Here is a 23,683-nt window from a genome sequence, read left to right on the forward strand (position 1 = left end):
GAGTCGACATTTTCAGTGTAATCTCTTCAAAATGAGATTGTACAGTGCAGACTGGGGTCCTGGAAAGAAAGTGGATATCTAATTCTCCCGCTTCCCACCCCCAACTATCCAGAAAGCTTTCTTTGCCCTAGTTTAGAATGTTTGCTCCTGTTTTGCATTTGTCCCTTTCCAAAATGATGCTAGATCTAACCGTATTATGAGATGGAGGTGCTGGTGTTGGACCAGGGTAGACAAAGTCAGAGGTCACATGACACCAGGTTATAGTCCAACAGAGTCAAGATTAGAATGGTGCTGGAAACGCACAGCAGGTCCAGCAGCATCCGAGGAGCAGGAAAATTGATGTTTCAGGCAAATGTCCTTCATCAGGAATGAGGCTGGGAGCCTTGGGGGTGGAGAGATAAATGGGAGGGGGTTGGGGCTGAGGTAAGGTAGCTAAGAGTGCAATAGGTAGATGGAGGTGGGGATAAAGGTGATAGGTCAGAGAGAAGGGTGTAGCGGATAGGTGGAAAGGAAGATTGACAGGTGGGACAAGTCATGAGGACGGTGCTGAGCTGGATGGTTGGAACTCGGGTAAGGTGGGGGGAGGGCAAATGAGGAAACTGGTGAAGTCCACATTGATGCCCTGAGGTTGAATGGTCCTGAGACGGAAGATGAGGTATTCTTCCTCCAGGCATCGGGTGGTGAAGGATTGGTGATGGAGGAGGCCCAGGACCTGAATGTCCTCGGTAGAGTGGGAGGGGGAGTTGAAATGTTGGGCCACGGGGTGGTGGGGTTGACTTGTGCAGATAGTCCAACAGACGTTGTGTGACCTCTAACTTTATGATGATCCCTCTCACCAAAATGGTCACCAAATTGCTACTTCGTCCATTTGCCCAATTTCATTTCTTAAGAAATGAATCTGGCAGTGAACCCTCCCTCATTGGGCTTGTTATGTACAGAGTGAAAAAGGTCTCTTGAATGCAGTTCAAGATTTTGTGCCCATCAACTGACGTTAGGGTAGATGAAGTCCACAGCTATCATTGTGCTGTTGATTTGTACTTGGAAATCTCCCACCCATTTTGCATGTGTAACTCTCCCCCATGACATGGCTGCACCTATTTTGTTTCAGTGCTGTATTAACCAACAGGGCTACACATACACACTTTTTTGACCCTTTCTCTATCCTGTCTGAAAATTCTACATTTAGAGATATTGCTGCCAGAAACACTGCCAGTTTTGTCTGCTACATATTTTAAACTCTGCCTCCTCTATCTTTCACAGTCATTTGTTAAATTTCCACTTCCCGTTCCCTGCTCTGAATTTCCCCTCAGGTTCCCATCCCCCACCTTCCACCGATCTAATCTAAACCCTCCCCAAAACCCTAAAGAGTCGACCTGCATGGATACATGTCCCAGTTCTGGCTCAGTGTAAACTGCTTGGCTTATACAGGTCCCACCTTCCCCAGAACTAGTCCCAATACCCCAGAAACCTAATGCCCACTCTACTCAACCAGCCTTCCCAGCAAGTTGTTGAGTAACGTTATTGTCTCGCTATATGCTCACTGGCAAGTGGGGCTGGGAGTAATTCTGAGGTTACTGCTTTCAAGGTCCTACCTTTCAATATCTTCCTCCCTCGCCGGAATCTACTGTCAGGACCTCACTCCTGTTCCTACCTGAGTCATTGATACCAACGCGCACTATGAGTTTTGGCTGATCACCCTCTTCCAAAAGGATGTTCTAGAGCCACTCTGAGGCATTGTGTAATCTGGCACCAGAAGGCAACATAGTGCTGTGGAGTCACGTGGGCTCATACAGAAACAGTGCCTGATGCACTGACTGTGGAATCCCCCTATTAGCACTGCTGTTTCATTCTTCTTCATCCCACCCTGTTTAGCTGAGCCACCCTTGGTATTGCAGCTTGGTTCTGGCTTCCTTCCCCTGAGGAACCATTACCCTCATCCGTACCCAGATAGAATATCAGTACGGTTGATTCAAGGGATTCCTTCTCTGCTGGTCGGGTGGTGACCCATTCCATTGCTGTCTGATTGCTTCTAACCTACTACCTTTTCTAAACGTTATTCATTGAGTTTTCTGCCTCACAGAGACACAATGGTGACTCAAGCTGACACTCCACTTTCAAACCTGGTGATACTTGCTGCAGCTGTCTTCATCTGGACCACATGATATTTCCATGACTGCACATATACAGCATGATGTATACTCCACTTGACCAAGCTGACCTGCCATCACGTAATTTTAAAAACTATGCATTGCAAATAGAATTGCTGATAAAAATTACCATTACTCACCTTCTTCTGCTGTACTGAAGCAAGAGCTGACTACAGGAGGCAGCTCCACTCTCACACTGATCTCTAGCTCTTACACAGCTTTCCTGTCTAGGTGATACTGACTGCTTCCTTCAGGATCCTCACCTGTTCAAACTGTGCCCCTAGTTGTAGGTTCCTCCATGAAGGAGAACATCTTCTCAGCGACCATCGTGTCAAGTCCCCTCAGAATCCAAATATGGCAATAAGGTCACTTCTCATTCTTCTGAACTCCAAGGGGTATAAGCTCAACTTATAGGGTCATAGAGTCATACAGCTAGGAAACTCATCCAACTCATCTGTACTGACCAGATCTCCTCAACTGAAATTGTCCCATTTCTTGCTTTTGGTCCATATCCCTCCAAACGCTTCCTATTCATATACCTATCCAGCAGCCTTTTAAATGTTGCAATTGTACCAGCCTCCACCACGTCCTCTGGCAGCTCATTCCATACATATACCACCCTCTGTGTTGGAAAACATTGCCCCTTAGGTCTCTTTTAAATCTTTCCCCTCTTATCTTAAACTTGTACCCTCCAGTTTCCAACTCCCTTGCCCTGGAAAAAAGACCTTGGCTATTTATCCTATCCATGCCCCTTATTATTTTATAAACCTTGATAAGGTCACCCCTCAATCTCCTGTGCACCCGCAAAAAAGTCCCAGCCTCTTCGGCCTCTCACTGTAGCTCAAACCCTCCAGAACTGGCAACAGCCTTGTAAATATTTTCTGTACCCTCAAGTTTAACAACATCCTTCCTGTAGTCGGGCGACCAGAATTGTACACAGTATTCTAAAAGTGGCCTCACCAATGTCCTGTACAGCCTCAGCATGACGTCCTAACTCCTATACTCAAAGCACTGACTAACGTAGATAAGTGTACCAATTGCCTTCTTCACCACCCTGTCTATCTGCGACTCTACTTTCAAGGACCTTAATCTTCCTGAATAAAGCAAGAATTAGCTCATGAAACTTCCCTGTTTCATTAAGGAGACCCTTCTCAATGTTATACTCTATCCCCTTCCAATAATCATATATATTCCATTTTCCTTCATTATTACTTGCTGTACTGCATGCTGACTTTTCCTAACTTACATACAAGGACACCCAGATTCCTCTGTATAGTCACTCAACAGTCTTCCCCCCCATTTAAATACCATTTTGCTTTTCTGTTCTTCCCAACAAAGTGGAAAGTCTTAAATTATTACACATTATACTCCATTTACCAACTTTTACCACTCACTTACCCTTATCAGGTTTTTGACCAACTGTTTAATAGAGTTAGGTGCACTAAGGTCAGAAGAGGCTTATGTGGAAACTAAAAAGCAACATAAACCGATTGGATCAAACTATCTACTTCTGTGTTGGAGGGCTGATGCAACTTAATGTAAAGTTACTTCTGTTAGTTCAATGTCAAATTTGCATTGATTTACATTCCTGTGAAGTGCCCAGCAGCATATTTCCACATTAGAGATCACTGTATCAGAAACAAGTTATTACTGTAATAACCACATGAGTCATAGACAGTCACACGGTCATAGAGACATACCGTACAGAAACAGACCCTTCGGTCCAACCCGTCCATGCGGACCAGATATCCCAACCCAATCTAGTCCCACCTGCCAGCACCCATATCTCTACAAACCCTTCCTATTCATATACCCATCCAAATGCCTCTTAAATGTTGCAATTGTGCCAGCCTCCACCACATCCTCTGGCTGCTCATTCCATACACAGACCACCCTCTGTGTGAAAAGGTTGCCCCTCAGGTCTCTTTTATATCTTTCCCCTCTCCCCCTAAACCTATGCCCTCTCGTTCTGGACTCCCCCACCCCAGGGAAGAGACTTTGCCTATTTATCCTACCCATGCCTCTCATGATTTTATAAACCTCTATAAGGTCACCCCTCAGTCTCCAATGCTCCAGGGAAAACAGCCCCAGCCTGTTCAGCCTCTTTCTGTAGCTCAAATCCTCCAACCCTGGCAACATCCTTGTAAATCTTTTCTGAACCCTTTGAAGTTTCATAACATCTTTCCAGAATTGCATGCAAGATTCCAACAGTGGCCTAACTCATATCCTGTTCAGCCGCAACATGACCTCCCAACTCCTGTACTCAGTACTCTGACCAATAAAAGAAAGCACAACAAACACCTTCTTCACTATCCTATCTACCTGCGACTCTACTTTCAAAGAGCTATGAATCTGCACTCCAAGGTCTCTTTGTTCAGCAACACTCCCTAAGACTTTACCATTAAATGTATAAGTCCTGCTAAGATTTATTTCCCAAAGTGCAGAACCTCACATTTATCTGAATTAAACTCCATCTGCCACTTCTCAGCCCATTGGCCCATCTGGTCCAGATCCTGTTGTAATCTGGGATAACCTTCTTTGCTGTCCACTACACCTCCAATTTTGGTGTCAACTGCAAACTTACTAACTGTACCTCTTATGCTGTCATCCATATCATTTATGTAAATGATAAAATGTAGTGGATCAGCACCAATCCTTGTGGCACTCCACTGGTCACAGGCCTCCAGTCTGGAAAACAACCCTCCACCACCACCCTCTGTCTTCTACCTTTGAGCCAGTTCTGTATCCAAATGGCTAGTTTTCCTTGTATTCTGTGAAATCTAACCTTGCTAACCAGTCTCCCATGGGGAACTTTGTCGAACATCTTACTGAAGTCCATATAGATCACGTCTACCACCTGCCCTCATCAATCCTCTTTGTTACTTCCTCAAAAAACTCAATCAAGTTTGTGAGACATGATTTCCTGCGCACAAAGCCTTTGCTTTAACTTCTTCAACCAGAGTGTGGGGAATCTGTGGAACTCATTGCTGCAAAGGGCTGTGGAGGCCAGGCCATTTAGTATTTAAGAAAGATTTAGATAGGTTCTTGATTGGTCAGGAAAATCGAGAGGTACAGGGAGTTGGCAGGAGAATGGGGTTGAGAAGAATATCACTGAATGGCAGAGCAGACTAAATGGCTTAAAGGACCTCATTCTGCTCCTGTTTCTTATGATCTAACTAGCTCTCCCCATTCAATGGCACCGATGCATTTCAAAGTACACAGGGGCTGAATAAGCGATCAGATATGTTGATCTAGTAAGATAAAAATGAACATGTCCATGTGAAGCAGAAACATCAGAATAGCCCAGCTGGCTCTAACACCTGCTGCAAAGCTATAGGTTTGATGTAAGCCTGTTTTAGTCTGCATTTGAGAATTAAAGTTATAGTAAAAGGTAATGGTTCAGAAAGGGTTATCGTTGGAAATTATATTAGACTCCAACCAAAGATGTCACATGGTCTGGCCTGGAGTGCCCAGTAGTCTGTCACTAGGTCCCAGCGGAGACTTTTGTGATATTTCTGACTTCTGACAGGCTTTGTAATTAGTTAATGCAACTTGTCCCAATCTTGTTTGAGACAAGTGCCACTTCTCATTAAGACTCAAGCTCTGATTTATCCTGTACTCCTGTTAATTAGATGTGCCCTGAACTTCAAGGTGCTGGTGTTGGATTGAGGTGTACAAAGTTTTAAAAAAAATCACACAACACCAGGTTATAGTCCAACAGGTTTATTTGGAAGCACTAGCTTTTGGAGCAACACTCCTTCAGGTGGTTTTCAACCTGATGAAGGAGCAGCGCTCTGAAAGTTAGTGCTTCCAAATAAACTCTTAGCCTCAGCATAGAAATGGCAATAGCTCTGTGATTGGTGGGCTCCATGGGGGCTGGTTTGTGCCATCATTCCTGCCCATATTTGATTTAAATTTAAATCTTTTCTTTACAATTGCGACATTTGTTATACTATGTTTCATCAGTTTTTATTTAAATGGAGTCCAGGGAAGGATTAGTCTATCTGTATCCCAACTCCAAGCTGCCAGCAGTTGGTAAAGAAACATACGACACTCCGGTAACTTAGGTTCCAGAGCTAATAGCATTCAGCCCAGATATGGAGGGCCAGGCACTGAGGGAAACCTGCTGCAGGAGGCACTTTCAGCCACTGAGTCTGTAAGCATGCATATTTGCTACATCAGACTTGCAACTGTGATAGGCGAGTGAGGACTGCAGATGCTGGAGATCAGAGTCAAGATTAGAGTGGTGCTGGAAAAGCACAGCAGATCAGGCAGCGTCCAAGGAGCAGGAAAATTGACGTTTCAGGCAAAGGTCCTTCATCACCCTTCCTGATGAAGGGCTCCTGCCCAAAACATCGATTTTCCTGCTCCTCAGATGCTGCCTGACCTGCTGTGCTTTTCCAGCACCACACTAGCTACTTTGATAGAAAAGTTTGAAAATAAATTTTGAAGAATTGCTAATTTGTAAAAGTACGATGAGAGACTATGATGCAAACTGACAGTCCTCAAATCATCCTACAGATGTAAAACATTGTCTGTGTGTGTGTGTGTGTGTGTGTGTCTGTCTGTGTCTGTGTGTGTGTGTCTGTCTGTATGTGTGTGTGTGTGTGTGTCTGTGTGTGTGTGTGTCTGTGTGTGTCTGTCTGTATGTGTGTGTGTGTGTGTGTGTGTGTATGTGAGGTGTTCATTTTTCTGGTGCAAAAATCCTTTAAAGGCAGTGTGTGGCATCTTTTCTTGAATTCATCTCTTTTCGATAGTATAAGAGAGACAAACAGGGGGGAACAAAAGCAATCCAACAACATATAAATCAGGCAATGCATTGATAATTCAATTCATTATTGCGACGTGTACCAAGGTACAGTGAAAACTCTTTATAAATACAAGTGTTTCAGGGGAACAGAAGAGTACAGGATACACATGTTGCAGCCGCACAGAATATAAATTACTACAACTGTATTTTTTTCTTATTTATCACATTTTTGATGTGCAACTGCGGAAAAGAAGCCATCTGTGCCAGTGAAGCGAGAGTTAATATGTCTATTTTTGCCTTCACCAGTTTAATGCTGTTCTAGTCTACATAGCACAGTCTTTACTGTGGACGGAAACCACAGGGCGCGCATTAACTGCTCCACTGTGCGCATTTGTGAACATGCATTTGTCTCATTTTTGAGAGGGTGTGTAGCTGGGGAGCCAATAAAAAGATCTCTCCACTGCTCCAACCCACTGAGACCTCGGTTGTATGGTTTTGGATTTCCTTTGTGCTGAAGGGATCTTGAAGCAGAAAGTTTCACTCTTATGAGTAGCTAGTCAAACAGGCCAGCTCATCAACGTCATTGTTTGTTTTCTGCTTTTAAACTCGTTGACAGGTCTCAATTGCAAACCCAAGCGATTAGAATGTTTACTGCAGAGTAATTCAGAGAATTGCACTGCATCACACCATTATCTTAAAGGGGCAGCCCACCCACACCCAGCTCCTCTGAGTCACATGGTTACACCTACACACCAGAGTCTGGAGTTGAAGCAAAACTCTGGGCTATCCTTCCCAGAGCAGCACCTAGAGTCAGCAACACTGTCAAAGGCACCTCTTTTCATGGTCAGGCCCTTTATGCTCTCTCAGCTGGGAATAAAGCATCAATGGCCATTATTCTCAAAGAGTGGGGAGTTTGCCTGACCAATGTTAAGCTTGCAACCAAAATCAGAGTAATTCATCGTGTATCTCAAAATACAGTGCTGTTTGTGGGATCTCGCTGTGCACATATTGTTCACTTGTGAATCAGCAGAGGATGTCACACGGTCATAGAGATGTACAGACCCTTCAGTCCAACTCGTCCATGCCTACCAAATATCATAGAGTAAAAAGTGAGGTCTGCAGATGCTGGAGATCAGAGCTGAAAATGTGTTGCTGGTTAAAGCGCAGCAGGTCAGGCAGCATCCAAGGAACAGGAAATTCGACATTTCGGGCCAGAGCCCTTCATCATTTCCTGATGAAGGGCTCTGGCCCGAAACGTTGAATTTCCTGTTCCTTGGATGCTGCCTGACCTGCTGTGCTTTAACCAGCAACACATTTTCAGCGTACCAGATATTATAACCTAATCTAGTCCCATTTGTCAGCATTTGGCCCATATCCCTCTAAACCCCTCTGATTGAAGGCCCTTTGTAGAGGTCAGCCCTTTGCAGAATGGCAAAAACCAGGAGGTAGTCTTTATAGAAACAGGAGTAGACCATTCAGCCCCTTGGGACTGCTCTACCATTCAGTATGATGGTTGACCTGTACCCTAACCCCACAGGCCTGCCTTGGGCTCCCAATTAATACAAAGTTGACTCTCTCAAATGTAAGTTTAACAATTATAGAGCTATAGCATCATAGAGATGTATAGCACAGAAACAGACCCTTTGGTCCAACTCACCCTTGCCGACCAGATATTCTAAATTAATCTAGTCCTATTTTCCAGCATTTGGCCCATATTCCTCTAATCCCTTCGGATTCATATACCATCCAAATGCCTTTTAGATATTGTAATTGTTCTAACCTCCACCACCTCCTCTGGCAGCTCATTCCATACATGCACCACCCTCTGCGTGAAAAAGTTGCCCCCTTAGGTCCCTTTCAAATCTTTCTCGTCTTACCCTCAACCTATGCCCTCTAGTTCTGGACTCCCTCACGCCAGGGAAAGAGCCTAGCTATTTACCCTTTCCATGCCCCTATCCATGACATTTCTGATGAAGGGCTTATACCTAAAATGTTGATTCTCCTGCTCCTCGGATGCTGCCTGACCAGCTGTGCTTTTCCAGCACCTTACTTTTCAACTATCTATGCCCATCATGATTTTATAAACCTCTATAAAGTCGCCCCCTCAGCCTCCAATGCACCAGGGAAAACAGCCCCAGCCTATTCGGCCTTTCCCTATAGCTCAAACCTCCAACTCTGGTAACATCCTTGTAAATCTTTTCTGAACTCTACCAAGTCTCACAATGTCATTCTGATAGGAAGGAGACCAGAATTGCACACAATATTTCAAAAGTGGCCTAACCAATGTCCTGTACAGCTGCAACATGACCTCCCAACTCCTATAATTAGGATCGCCCATCTTTTGAGGAAGACTATTTGAAATGTCCACTACTTTTTGAGTGTAGAAGTGCTTTCTAACATCTCACTTCAAACCCAAAGCACCAATATGGAGTTCACCAGTTTTCTCATTTCCCCTCCCTCCACCTTACTCCAGTTCCAACCTTCCAGTTCAGCACTGTCCTCATGACCTGTTGGACCTGTCAATCTTCCTTCCAACCTATCCACTCCACCCTCCTCTCTGACCTATCACCTTCACCCCCACCTCCATTCACCTATTATACTCTTGGCTACCTTCTCCCCAGCTCCACCCCCTCCAATTTATCTCTCCACCCTAGAGCCTCCCTGCCTCATGACTGATGAACGGCTTTTGCCCAAAATGTTGATTTAATCGACTCTAATCTCACCTGAATGGCCTGGTCCTAATTCTTAGACTATGTCCCCTGGTTCTGGAATCGTCAACCAGTGGAAATCATTCATCTTTATCAATCCTGTCTTTCCCTGTTAATATCCCGAAGACCTCAATTAGATCAATCCTTAACTTTGTAAATTCTGGAGAATAATTTGTCTAATCTCACCTCATGACGAACCTCTCGCACGACATTTTTAACAAAATGGTTTTGTATTTTTAGCTGTAGATGAAATAAGAAATGTTTTATAAACCAAGACTGGAAGGATTGTTGCACTTTTTAAAAGCAAATAACCTGACACTCATTGGAAGCGCTGTTTATAGAGCTACTTACTCAAGCAGTAATGGAAACTTAGTTTGCAGCTGAGTTATACCCAAGGGCTGTGTAGGAATGGAGCTTTGGATAGCAACGTGTAACTGATTGGTCTGTGGCCTAGTGACCAGTTACTGATGGAAAAGGCATTCTGCCTGCCAGCAACAATGTGATTGGCTCCCATGTAGCGGACGAGCTGGGCTGTGGGTGTACGGTACAAGAAATCACATCTCTGCAAAGACAAGTGTGGTCTCTTTTTCTCTGCAGTAGAAAATGTCTCATACCTGAAGCTCTGCAATGTATTTCCCCTTATCAGTCGCTGTACTTTTAATTAATAAGACAAAGACCGTATTAGTGTGAATGGTTCACCCTGAATCTCCTGAAAACACACAAAAGTACCTGGAAAAGGAAAATCAATAAACAAAACAATTATCTCAGTATACAGGGACCATTGAACTACCTTTCCAGTCTTTCCCTCTGCCTGTAGTACCCATGTTGTTGTGCTGTGTGTGTCTGTGTATTTGCAAGTGTGTGAGAGAGAGTGTGCGTGTGTGAGAGTGCATGTGTGGGAGTGTACAGGGGAAGCTTATAAGGGGGTTAGAGCTTTAACTAGTAGAGTTATATACTGTCAGTTTATAATTGTTAATCTATATTTAGAATCTGTTTACTTGTAATGAATATGAATTCTTGTTAAATACAGAAATCTGATCCATGTTTTCTGTCAACATGGATCTATATTGGGGAATTTGCATAATTTTTAAAAATCTTGTGTAAAAATGCTAGGAATAGCAGGGCTTGATTTCTAGCACGTTACATATTGAGGCGTAGCACTGTTATTCTGAATTTTGTTGGAGACTGGGAATGTGGCCTCCTTCCCAACATACTTCTGCTGGGACCTGCTGTCTTTTTTTTATCCCTTCTCCAATTGCCTTCCCACTGCGAATGTGGACAGTCTGGGGGCGAGGGGGTGGGGTGGGGGGGGGGGGCGGGGGGGAGATTGGTGGTGGAGAGGCAGGGGATGTAACACAGTGGAGAAGAGACCAATTGAGAGACTTCTTGGGTATATCCTTTCTATCTGTTCATGGGATGTGGGTGCCACTGGCTGGACCATTGCCCATCCCTAATTGGAGAAGGTAGTGTTGAGTTGCCTCCTCAAACCGTTGAAGCATTTGGGATGTAGGGACATCGACATCACTGTAGGGGAGGAAGCTGCAGGATTTTGTCCCAGCGATAGTGAAAGATTGGTGATAAGGCTGGCACGGTGGCTCACTGGTTAGCACTGCTGCCTCACAGAGTCAGGGTCCCAGGTTCGATCCCACCCTCGGTTGACCGTCTGTGTGGAGTTTGCACATTCTCCCTGTGTCTCCGTGGGTTTCCTCCGGGTGCTCCAGTTTCCTCCCACAGTCCAAAGATGTGCAGGTTAGGGTGGCTTGCCCGTACCAAATTACCCAAAGTGTCCAGGGATATGTGAGTCGGGTGGATCTGCCTTGGGGAATGCAGGGTTACAGGGATTGGGTAGGGGATTAGGTCTAGGTGGGATGCTCTTTGGAGGTTGTTGTGGACTCAATGGGCCAAATAGCCTGCTTCCACACTGCAGGGATTCTATGGTATCTCCAAGGCAGGGATGGTGTGGGTCTCAGAGAGGAATGTGTAAGTGGTGGTGTTCTCACATGTCTGCTGCCCTTGCCATTCTAGATGGGAGAGGTTGTGGGTTTGGAAGGTGCTGTCAAAGGAGCCTTGATGAATTATGACAGTGCATCTTGTAGATAATACACATTGCTGCATTGGTAGTGAATGGAGTGAATGTTAGTGCATATAATGCCAATCAAGTTGGAGGCTTTGTCTTGTATTGTGTTGAACTTTCTGAGTGGAGCTGTATCCATCTGGGCAAGTGGATCGTATTCTATCACACTCCTGACTTGGTGCTTCATAGATGGTGGACAACACTCGAGGGGGGTCACTCAGTCCCTCAACTGCACTCTCCAATACAATGAGATTTTGGCTGATTTGTACCTTAACTCCAGACATTCATCTTTGCTTGACTAAGATCTATTGCTCTCAGGGTATCAGTAGGCAATGAGATTGCTAACTGATTGACTGTTGAAATCTGACCATTGAACATGCACGTACCCAGGAGGAGATGCATGTACCCAGGAGGAGGTGCACATACCCAGGAGGAGGTGCTATTCTGTGGTTGTGTTAGTCTTCTTTCCTGTGCGGGAGATGATGATCCTACTTGAATGATTGATTCCCCGGTTATCCTGGGGATGGGGAGTCAGTTTACACTTGGTGCTTATTCACCAATGGCTGTGAAAGACAGGCACTCCCATACATAAAGCTGCCAAATTGTGTATTGGACTTTTTCTGTGTTGGTTCCTGTTGCCAAGCTGCTGTAGCTATTGGTGCTCATGAAAACAGAAAATAGAAGCAGGAGTTGGCCATTTGGCTCTTCAAGTCTGCCCCACCATTCAGTGTGATCATGGCTGATTACCCAGCTCAGTACTCCTGCTGTCACCCATAACCTTTGATCTCTTTAGCCCTAGCAACTATATCTAACACCTGCTTGAAAACATTCAATGCTTTGGCCTCAAACGTTTTCTGTGACCGTGAATTCCACAGGCTCCCCTAGTCTCTGAGTGAAGACATTTCTCCTCATCTTCTGAAGACCATCAGAAGTAGGAACAGGAGTAGGTGATCTGGCTCCTCAAGCCCGCTTTGTTGTAGTCCTAGATGACCTACCCAGTCATGTTAGACTGTTACCCCTGGTTCTGGACTCCCCCACTATTGGGAACATCCTTCCTGTACTTACCTGTCTAGTCCTGATAGGATTTTATAAGTTTCTATGAGAACCCCCTTCATTCTCCTAAACGCCATTGGATATACTCCTAACCAATCCAGCCTGTCTTCACACATCAGTCCTGCCATCTGAGGAATCAATCTGGTAAACCTTCATGGCAATCTCTCTACTGACAGAATATCCTTCCTCAGATAATTGGACCAAAACTACACAAATACACTCCAGGTGTGGTCCCACCAAGGTCTGGTACAATTACAGCAAGACATCCCTGCTCCTGTACTTGAACCCTCTTGCTATGAAGGCCAATGTTCCATTTTGCCTGCTGCACCTGCAGTGCTTCCTTTCAGTGACTGGTGTACAAGGACAACCAGAGCTCATTGTGCCTTCCTACTTCCCAGTTGATTATCATTTGGATAATAATCTGACTTCCTGTTTTTGCTACCAAAGTGAATAACCTCTACATTACACTGTAGGTGACTTGCTTTTACCAACTTCCCCAGCCTGTCCGAATTACACTGAAACAGCTCCTCACCTTCCTTACTGCACCCATTCCCAACCAAGCTTTGTGTCTTCAACAGGCATGGAGGTATTGCATTTGGTTCCCTGATCTAAACCATTTATGTATATTGTGAATAGTGTTTGTATCAGCCTCAGGAGGCATTGCCATCTTCATCTTTTACCAGCTGCAACAGCCAGTGTTTAGGCCTCCATTTACAAGCACCCTTAAAACGAAGAAGCTTTGGGCTTTCTGCTGGTCACCTGGCTCGAGCTACCTCACAGGCCTGAAGGTCGTTGGACATCATAAGATCCCTAACTGTGGAAGCAGGACATTCAGCCAATCAAGTCCACACCAACCCTCCGAAGAGCATCCCACCCAGGTGCACTCCACTACCCTATCCCTGTAACCCTGCATTCCCCATGGCAAATCCAGAGTCAAAAAGTGTGGTGCTGGAAAAGCACAGTTGGTCAGGCAGCGGAGGGTTGATGTTTTGAGAGTAAGCCCTTCATCAGACTCGCCTGCTCCCTGACTGGCTGTGCTTTTCCAGCAACACACTTTTTAACTGATCTCAAGTCCTCACAATCACCCCCATGGTAAATCCACCCAACCAACCTATCCCTGGACACTATAGGCAATTTAGAATGGCCAGACCCCACAAAGACAGTTGCCCGAGGGTGAAGTGGAACCTGGGTCCCTGGTGCTGTGAGACAGCAGTGCTAACCACTGAGCCACCCAAATATATCAAAGGCACAGACACTGCCTCTGTTTTTCTAAGTTAAAATCACACATCACCAGGTTATAGTCCATCAGGTTTATTTGGAAGTACTAGCTTTTGGAGCGCTGCTCCTTCATCAAGTAACTGTGGAGTGGGATCATAAGATACAGAATTTACAGCAAAAGATTACAGTGTATTGCAACTTCCAAATAGACCTGTTGGACTATAACCTGGTGTTGTGTGATTATTAACTTTGTCCACCCCAATCCAACACCTGCACCTCCACATCTGTTTTTCCATTGGCAACAGACTGACTCTGAGAGGATTGCTACATTCTGATAATCTGGTCCTGCAGGATATACCTGTAATGTGTTCCAGTGCAGGGTATGAGCAGGTGAAATTCCTGGTAAGCTGTGTGATGGACAGAAATTAGGGGTCTCCACCATACTCTCCACAAGCTCCAGATGACAGCATGCATGTACAAATACATATTGTGATTCAGGGAGAGGGGTAGCGAATGGTCAGTGTGGATCAGATTGCTTCCAAAAACATTGGGTTCCATCCCCTTGAGGTCTACTTGGGACCCGGCTCCTTGCCCCAGCCTGGGTGAAGATCAGGGTGGCATAGTTTGTCCTTGAGAACTCAAAAGGAAGAACATTTTCCTGAACAAAAGTAGGTTAAACCTGTTACATTTTAGTGGCAGGAACAGCAGCAAAATATTTACAATTTCCAACAGGTCCCAATAATTCTTGTTAGACCTCAGCTGGAGTATTGTGTTTCATTGTGAGCTTCAGATGATTGGAAGGATGGGAGTACATTGGAGAGAGAGTGCAGGGATGAGAAACTTCGGCGATGTGCACAGATTGAAGATGCTGGAGAGAAGGGCACTGAGAGGAGGGAGGTTTTCAAAATCATGAGTAGGCTGAACAGACCAGGTAGAGAAAAGCTATTCCCACGTGTAAAGGGGACAAGAACAAGAGGGCATGGATTTAAAGTGATCTGCAAATGAAACGAGTGTCAAGCGAGAAAAGCTATTTTCACACAGTGAGTGAAGGTCTGGAATACACTGCCCTACAATGTAGTGTGGGCATTTAAGAGAGGCATTGGATGGAAAGGGTGTAGGAAAACCACAAGAGATTTGCACTAGGTAATGATGTCTGTTAAATGAGTTACTGCAGTACAGAGACACTTCTATGATGCTGTGAATTTTGAAAAGATGTTTGGGCTGAAGTGAGTGTGGGTGGGGGGAGGGGGGACATCTGAGGGAAATCCTTGGATGAGAAAGATTCGGAGAGCCCAGTCCCTGGGACTTCAGCGGCAGCCGGAGTGAGTATGGGATTGGAGTCACATAGGATTCGGGTTGGTGACGCCTCTTATTAAAGCACGCTAGCTTTCCGAGCGCCTATTCTACATCAGGTGATTGTCCAGCGGCGCTCCGAAAGCTAGTGCTTCCAATTAAACCTGTTGGACTATAACCTGGTGTTGTGTGATTTTTAGCTGAAGTGGACCAGCTGGTGTTTTCTGGGCACTACAACAACAACTGCCTGGTCACCTTTCCTGATGCCCAGCTTAGTTTTATTTCTAGATTGTACCCTTTATAAAAAAAAATCACGCAAGTGTCAGGCTGAGGTTTGAACTGGCGGTTTCTGGGTTGCTAGCAACATGAGCAGAGCCGAGACTTCCACCTTGCAGGCTCAAGGAGGGCGGCAGTGTGTGTCTATGTGTGAGTGTGTATGAATGTGTGTGTGAGTGTGTATGTGAGAGAGAGTGTGTGTATGTATGTGTGAGAGAGTGTGTATCTATGTGTGTGTGTATGAATGTGTGTAATATTGGAGGAGTTCCTGTGTATCAGCTCTGAGTGACAAGGGGGTGGACTGTATCAAGCAGTCAACATCACGACAGAAATCAGTTTGAACACAGAGGGGGTGGAGTGGGGCTGGAACTGTGCGAGTTTCATGTCGTTTTTTGAACAATGCGTTACACACAGAATGGGGCCAGCTCAGCAACTCCCTGAACACCAGGCGAAGTGAGGTTTGTCAACTCCACCTTATCCTGAAAATGGGAACTGGCTTCCCGGCTCTCGGTCTGTGTCTCACTTTACATTTAAGTTTTTAAGTTCTCCCTCTCTGGTTTAATCTCTCTCTGGCCTGTCGTTTCTCCCTCTCACTGACACTGACTCTCAGTTTGCTATTGGCAATGACTCAGCCTCAACAGCTTCCTCCCGCGTCTCTGTTTCGGTGTGGTTTGACTCCAGGGTTTGGTGGTGGGTTTTGTTGGCTGTGGGATAGTTGAGCTGCTGTCCCAGACCCGGGGCTACTCGGTGAGACCCTCCCTCCCTTTCCCCTCTCTGGGACTATGACAGTCACAGCCTGGGCTGGACCCTGGCTTCTAGCGCGGCCACGTGTACTGGCAGATTCACTCCATCCTGGGGCCAGTTCCTACAGGGATTGGGCGGATTTTGGGAGAAAGGGAGCTGCAGTCAGCTCTTGTTAGGGGGTGGGGTCGGGGGAAATTATGGGGAGGGGAGTTGGATCAGAGGGAAGGATGAATCTTTTAGCGGGTCTGGTATATCAGGGTGTGGGGGAGCGTCATTGAAGAATGAGAGTTGAATCTCTGGTTTGAAGATTCGGACTAACTGTGGTGGGGTGGGTGGGGAACTGTGAAAGGGAGATATTATGAATGCTTGGGCGAAATTGTTTGTGCGAATTTGAAAGAGAGATTGTGAATATTTGGGAGAATTGTTAATGCAGAGTGGAAAGAGGGAGGGTGAATGTTTGGAGGTTGGGGCTAATTGTGGGGAATTGAAGGGGAGAGGGTGAATGTCAGGGGTAATTGTTTAAGGGGAGTTGAAGATGAGAGGGTGAAGTTTTGGGGTTGGTGCTAAGTGTTCATGGAGAATTGAAAATGGGCGGTGAATGTTTGAGGTTTTGGAGATAATTGTTTATAGAGAATTGAAGGGGAGAGGGTGAATTTTTGGGGGTTGGTGCTGATTGTTTACAAGGAACCGAAAGGGAGTGGGGTAATTGATAATTGGGGGTTGAATGAAAGGGGGTGAATGTTCGTTCCAGGAAGGTTGGTGTGTTTTTATAGGATGTGCCTCGATGTTGTGGTGATCTTTGTTCAGATTGGGACAGGGCAACGTGCAAGGTACAGCAACAGTCATTACCCTCAGCAACCGATGAGCCAAGCCCAGGAAAATTACTGTGTGGGCTGCTGGTCTCTATTACCTACTGAGTGGCTGCAAAGTGAAAATCCAAGAACATTACGCTGTAAAAATAAAGAACAGGAGGTGGCCATTCAGCCCATCAGAACATTCCCTTCCCTGTACCACTTCCCATCAATAATCAATGAATTACTGTCTCCGTGGAGTGAGTTTCTCTTTCCTTTCTGGTTGAGGTGCTTCTTAAATTGAATTGAATTGAATTTATTGTCCCGTGTACCGAGGCAAAGTGAGCAATACAGGCAGAGCACAGAGTTAAGTAGCATTGATAGTAAATAATAGGTAAACAGCAGCAAAAACAAAAACACAGGTACAGGTGAATGTTAAGAGTTTGAGTCCATTCCGTATTCTAACAACAGTCGGGTAGAAACTGTTACAAAACCGGCTGGTGTGCGTGTTCAGGCTTCTGTACCTTCTCCCCGATGGTAGAGGTTGTAGAAAAACATTGCCAGGGTGGGATGGATCTTTGAGAATGCTGGTGGCCTTTCCTTGACAATCGGCCTGGGTAGATGGATTCTATAGATGGGAGGTTGGCCTTTGTGATTGTCCAGGCCGAGTTCACCACTCTCTGTAACCGTCTCTGATCTTGAATGGTACAGTTGCCATACCAGGTAGGGATACAGCCAGACAGAATGCTCTCGATGGTGCACCTATAAAAGTTGGCAAAGGGTGTTCACCGTCAGCTGCCTGAGGAAGAAGAGACGTTGTTGGGCCTTTATAACCAGTGCGTCCACATGAAGAGTCCAAGAAAGCTTGTTGTGGATGACCACTCCCAGGAGCTTGACACTCTCCACTCGTTCCACCTCTGTGCTGTTAATGTGTAGGGGGCATGAGTAACATCCCGCTGAAAGTCAATAATGTGTTCCTTGGTTTTGCCGTCATTGAGAGCTAGGTTGTTCTCAGTGCACCATTTTTCCAGGTCTTCCACCTCCCATCTGTAGTCTGTTTTTGTTGCCATCTGAGATTTGACCGACTATGGTGGTGTCATCGTGAACTCATAAATGGCATTAGTTTGGTATTTGGCGATGCAGTCGTGGGTATACTGTGAGTACAGTAGAGGGGCTGAGTACGCATTCCTGGGGGACTCCAATGTTGAGTATCAGTGAGGATGAAATATTGTCCCCAATCTTCACTGATAGTTTCCTGACCAACAGGCCACAGAGGATCCAATTGCAGAGAGTGAGGCTTAGTCTGAAATCACTAAGTTTAGTAATCAGTCTCAAGGGGATAATAGTGTTGAAGGCTGAACTGTCATCAATGAGTTGGATTCTTACGTAGCTGTTTTTGGTGTCAAGATGTTCTAGGGAGGAGTGAAGGGCAAGTGATATGGCATCTGACGTGGATCTGTTGGTCCGATAGGCAAATTGGAGTGGGTCAAGAGTAGTGGGGAGGCTGGAGTTGATTAATGCCATGACCAACCTTTCAAAGCACTTCATGACCACCAAGGTTAGGCCCACTGGGTGGTGGTCATTGAGACATGCTGCATAAGCCACCTTAGGCACAGGGATGATGTTGGCCCTCCTGAAACAGGCCGGGACAGTGCCCTGCTGCTGGGAGAGGTTGAAGATGTCTGAGAAGACCTCTGCCAGTTGATGTCCGCATGCCCTGAGTGCACAGCCTGGTACTCCATCTGGTCCCATCGCTTTCCTTGGATTCACACGAAGGAAACCTGATCTAACCTCTGATGCAGTGACTGTTGGGATAGGTTCATCAGAACTTGTCAGAATCCATCATTCCACATTCTTTAATAAAACAAAGAACTGCAGATGCTGGAAATCTGGACTAGAATCATAAATTGTGAGGGAATTTCAGCAGGTCTGGCAGCATCTGCAGAGAGAGAAACAGAGTTAATATTTTGAGTCCAGTGACCCTTCTTTATGAGTAGCATCTCAGGGAAAAGTGGTATTTATGTTGATGACGGGGGCTGGAGGGAGGGAGGTGAGTGTAGGACTGAGCAGATAGATGGAGAGAGAGCCGAGAGAGAGAATTAAGGGTGGGCAGACAGGTAGATTATTGATAGTCAGCTAGATCAATGGTAATGGGGACTATGATTGGGTGAAAATATGTTGGCTGTGCTGAGAGAAGCTCTGAGAAGCCCTGGGGTGTTCAACTCAATGTTTTGTCCCAAGGGCTGTAAAGTTCCAAAGGTGCTATTCCTCCACTTTGCAGTGAGTTCCTGCAGTGCACCCTGCAGATGGTACACACTGCTGTGACTGAGTGTTAGGGGTGGAGGAAGTGGGTGCTTGTGGATGTGGTGCCAATCAAGCAGGGATTGCTTTGTCCTGGATGGCGTCAAGGCTGAAAAATGTGTTGCTGGAAAAGCGCAGCAGGTCAGGCAGCATCCAAGGAGCAGGAGAATCGACGTTTCGGGCATAAGCCCTTCAGGAAATTTCCCGAAACGTCGATTCTCCTGCTCCTTGGATGCTGCTTAACCTGCTGCACTTTTCCAGCAACACATTTTTCAGCTCTGACCTCCAGCATCTGCAGTCCTCACTTTCTCCTGGATGGTGTCAAGCTTCTTGAGTGTTGTTGGAACTGTTCCCATCCAGGAGTGTTCCATCACACTCTCGAGTTGTGCCTTGTTGATGGTGGACAGGTTTTGGGGTGTCACGTGGTGAGTTACACGCCGCAGGATTACCATTCTCTGACCGTGGCTGTCATTTACACCATGGGGGCTATCTCACCCACACTTGGGATTGTACTTTAGTTGAGGAATTGGAGGACAAAGAGTGTCTTTGAGAAGAAATGAAAGGTGAGGAAAGTCACGATCTGCGAATGATAAACATTCACTGTATCAATTAACTGTAAAGTGAAGCACTTCTGACCAAGAGCTACAGCAAGGGATCAGGCTGGAAAGCTCTTTATGGCTAGCATTAATACGATGGGCTGATTGGCTATATCTTCCTCCAAAATCTTCCAATGTGTTTGGGCATCGCGTAGAGGTAATGTCACTACATCAAGAATCCACCGGCCCAGGTTATTGCTCTGGGAACGTGGGATTAAATCCCACTACAATACCTTGAATTTCACTCTAATCCTGATTGGGATTCTTGCAGCATGATGGTAGTGCCTCTACCTCTGAACCAGAAGACCTGCATTCAAGTCCCACCTGTGGCAGAGGTGTATCACAACATGCCTGGACAGTTTGATTAAAAATAAAACTTCATGAATCCCAATTTGAAAACTAATTTCACTGATGGTAAATGTGAAACTATCATCAATTGACTTAGAAGGTGTTTTGGTTCAGTATTGTCCTTCAGGGATGGAAACTGCCTTCCTTACCCAGTGTGACTCCTGAGCCACTGCGTTGTGGTTGACACTACACTGCCCTCTGAAATGACTATTTGAGTGAGTGAGTGAGGGCTAGGTGCGGGGTCACAGAAGGTCAGAATTTACCGTGAAAGAGGGGCCTATTGTTTGATATTGATAAGAAGGTTGCTGAGGGTTTGGGATAGGCAATCAGCCACAATCTTATTGAACACATGTGAGACGCTGTATGGCTAACTCCTGTTCCTATAATTCCTCTCGTTGCAAATATTACCAGCAAATTTAACAAAGTATGGCTTGAAAACACAGATCAAAGCACATATGCTTCAATGGGTAAATGTCACTTTGACTCCTGTGGTGTACTAGGGTCCGTACAAATAGGGAAACTCACTCTGATTCCTAGTGTTAGGAATCCCAGACCTTTAAATAAAACAAATGGACCATTCAGTACACACTGTGTAGAGACAACTGGCAAACACTTCATTAAATAAATGTTCCCAGTATGTGTGGGAATTATTTTCTAAAGTGTAAATTTGAAGATTTCTGAACATCCTGGATTTAACTCTTTAGGCCAACCCTGATATAGTTATCCTCTCCTTATGGATTCATTAAATTGTCAGTTTAAAGTGTCACGCAGACTGTCACTGTGAAAAGCAATCATTGTGGTCTTCTAATGAAAGTCCTGAATTTAAAATAATCACAGAGGGAATGCTTTAGGAGAGTTTACTGAAAGATGTGGAGTGTTTCACTACAGCAATGCATTGAAGACTCCACTGCAGCTTTTTGAGACAAAACCAAACAAATATTCAAAGCCAAGTTAAAAACAATGCTACAGCGAGAGGGAGCACAGAGAGTGTGGTTCACTTTAGATTGATCTAACACAAAGCCAGCATCATTGGAGTGGGCTGAATGGTCAGTTGGAATTTCCCAGTCTGCAGTGAAGGATACAGATACTGCCTGGGCTGGGAATCGGTTTAGTTCAGCTGGCAGAGCAGTGTGATGTCAACAGTCAGGGTTCAATTCCCATCAATGAGTTACTGTCTCTGTGGAAGGAGTCTCTCTTCCCTGGCCAGGGTGCTCCTTGACATCATTCCACATTCTTTAATAAAACAAAGAACTGCAGATGCTGAAAATCTGGACTAGAATCAGAAGTTGTGAGGGAATTTCAGCAGGTCTGGCAGCATCTGTAGAGAGAGAGAGGTTACCGTGAAGGACTGTCCTTCTTAACCTCTTCCCTTGTCTGAGGTTTGGTGGCCCTCAGGTTAACTCACCACCAGCCGCTACTCTCTACTGAGAGAGCAGTCCCTATGGTCTGGTAAGACTATGGCAACACAACATCTACCTGGGCTGGTTGTGCAGCTCAGGCCTGAGATTTTACACACACACACACACACACACACACACACACACACACAGAGCTGGAATTAACCATCACCTTGCCAGTCACTGAGCAACAACCTCTCAGTTGCAGATTGTTCAGGCCTGCCTGGTATACCAGTCTGTCCTGGGACTGGGTTGTGGTCTTACAATGTGTGTAGGTGCGTTTGCCCTATGATGTGGGATTGGAATGGAAAATTTGACGCTGTGCCATCAGAGGAGGCCAAGGTTAGACTGCAATAAAAACAATGACTGCAGATGCTGGAAACCAGATTCTGGATTAGTGGTGCTGGAAAAGCACAGCAGTTCAGGCAGCATCCAAGGAGCAGGAAAATCGACGTTTCAGGCAAAAGCCCTTCATCAGGAATACAGGCAGAGAGCCTGAAGGGTGGAGAGATAAATGAGAGGAGGGTGGGGCTGGAGAGAAAATAGCATAGAGTACAGTAGGTGAATGGGGGTGGGGATGAAGGTGACAGGTCAGGGAGGAGGATGGGGGAAGGTAGCAAAGAGTACAATGGGTGAATGTATTGTACTCTATGCTACTTTCTCCTCACCCCCACCCTCCTCTCATTTATCTCTCCACCCTTCAGGCTCTCTGCCTGTATTCCTGATGAAGAGCTTTTGCCCGAAACATCGATTTTCCTGCTCCTCGGATGCTGCCTGAACTGCTGTGCTTTTCCAGCACCTCGAATCCAAAACAAGGTTCGACTGAGTCCAGCTGCCCTTTACTGTAGCCATCATGTGGCCCAGCAGGCTGTAATGGAGCTGACTGTCTGGGAGAATTTGGGAAAGCAATGACCTACAGCTGCATTTGATCACCAGGCAGGAACTTGAGGTGAATTTAACACATTTTGTACGAATAACTGCTTTGTACAATGATTAACCTTTTCAGGATATTTAAATTACACCCTCTTTATGAGTCAGTGATTGGCACATAACTCCCTTGACAAACTAGTGTTTCGTTTGCTATGACAATGTTCTAACAATGTCTTAGCTGAATATTCAGCTCCTGAGCTGTTTGGTCAGTGAGCCAGGGATTTAGAAGTGCTACAATTAATATGCATGTGTGACAGGATCGAGTTGGTCACAGCCTCTATCCCTGTTCCTTCTCGTTCCCCTGGCACCCTCATCCTCTTAGTAACAACAGACCGCTCAGGTGTCAATTCCTCTGTCTACCTGTTTCCCTGAATCTGCGTCATTGTTTTAGTGTCTTAGCTCAGCTTTACTTGCACTGAATATGGGTAACGCTCCTGTGGAAGGTTTTATTGTGTCAAAGGCGCTACAGAAATTCAGGTTTTTCTCACTGCCAATGCTGACTATCCTTAGCCATTATTTGTAGGAGGTCAGAGTCCCTTTGTGGACCCTCTGACTCTCAGATCACTGTGTGTGTTTCTGGCAGTGGGGGAATCTGGGCAAAATCCAACACTTTGAAGTTAGGAGTGTGAGTGCTGTGTCCATTTCTGGAACTCAACCTTGTCCTGGTTACCAAGATACCGAGCTGAGGGGGTGAGGACTGGAGGGGGTGGGGGGAGGTTGCTGGCGGTGACATTCGCTGAGCTGGCCAAGAAGGGAGCTGCTGCCAGACGGACTATAAGAAAAGAAGATGCATGGGGTGAAATGGGCAGGGTTACTGTTGGACAAGGGTCTCTCCATCTGAATCTGAAAAATGTGTTAACCTCAACAAAATAGATGCTAGCCACAGCTGTAAGACCCCCTGGGCCCACTGATCATGATGGCTCCATGAACCCTTGGGGGCAGCCCCAGGCCAGCCATGAGCAAGGTGCCTCTGGACACACAGGAGGATGTTTTCTGACCTGTGTTCCCAATCCATTTTAAAATAGCCAGTTAATTATCCAGATCGGTCACTTGTTTC

General features: G+C 45.7%; 1 protein-coding gene across 4 annotated transcripts in view; it reads left to right on the top strand.

Annotated features, from left to right (window-relative positions):
* The window catches only part of LOC132828300 (monocarboxylate transporter 1-like), a 74,303-nt gene that overhangs the window by 23,608 nt on the left and 27,012 nt on the right, over positions 1-23,683 (top strand). Inside the window, exon 1 of one of the 4 annotated variants that reach the window (XM_060845284.1) lies at positions 15,836-16,029. The exons of 2 other annotated variants lie outside the window; for them this stretch is intronic. The gene's annotated coding sequence lies outside the window, so the exon portion shown is untranslated. Of the gene's footprint in view, positions 1-15,835; positions 16,030-23,683 lie in introns of those variants that run through there. One more of the 4 variants, XM_060845281.1, reaches the window with a different exon arrangement.

The sequence above is a fragment of the Hemiscyllium ocellatum genome, chromosome 26 (genome assembly GCF_020745735.1).
Source record: "Hemiscyllium ocellatum isolate sHemOce1 chromosome 26, sHemOce1.pat.X.cur, whole genome shotgun sequence".
NCBI lineage: Eukaryota > Metazoa > Chordata > Chondrichthyes > Orectolobiformes > Hemiscylliidae > Hemiscyllium > Hemiscyllium ocellatum.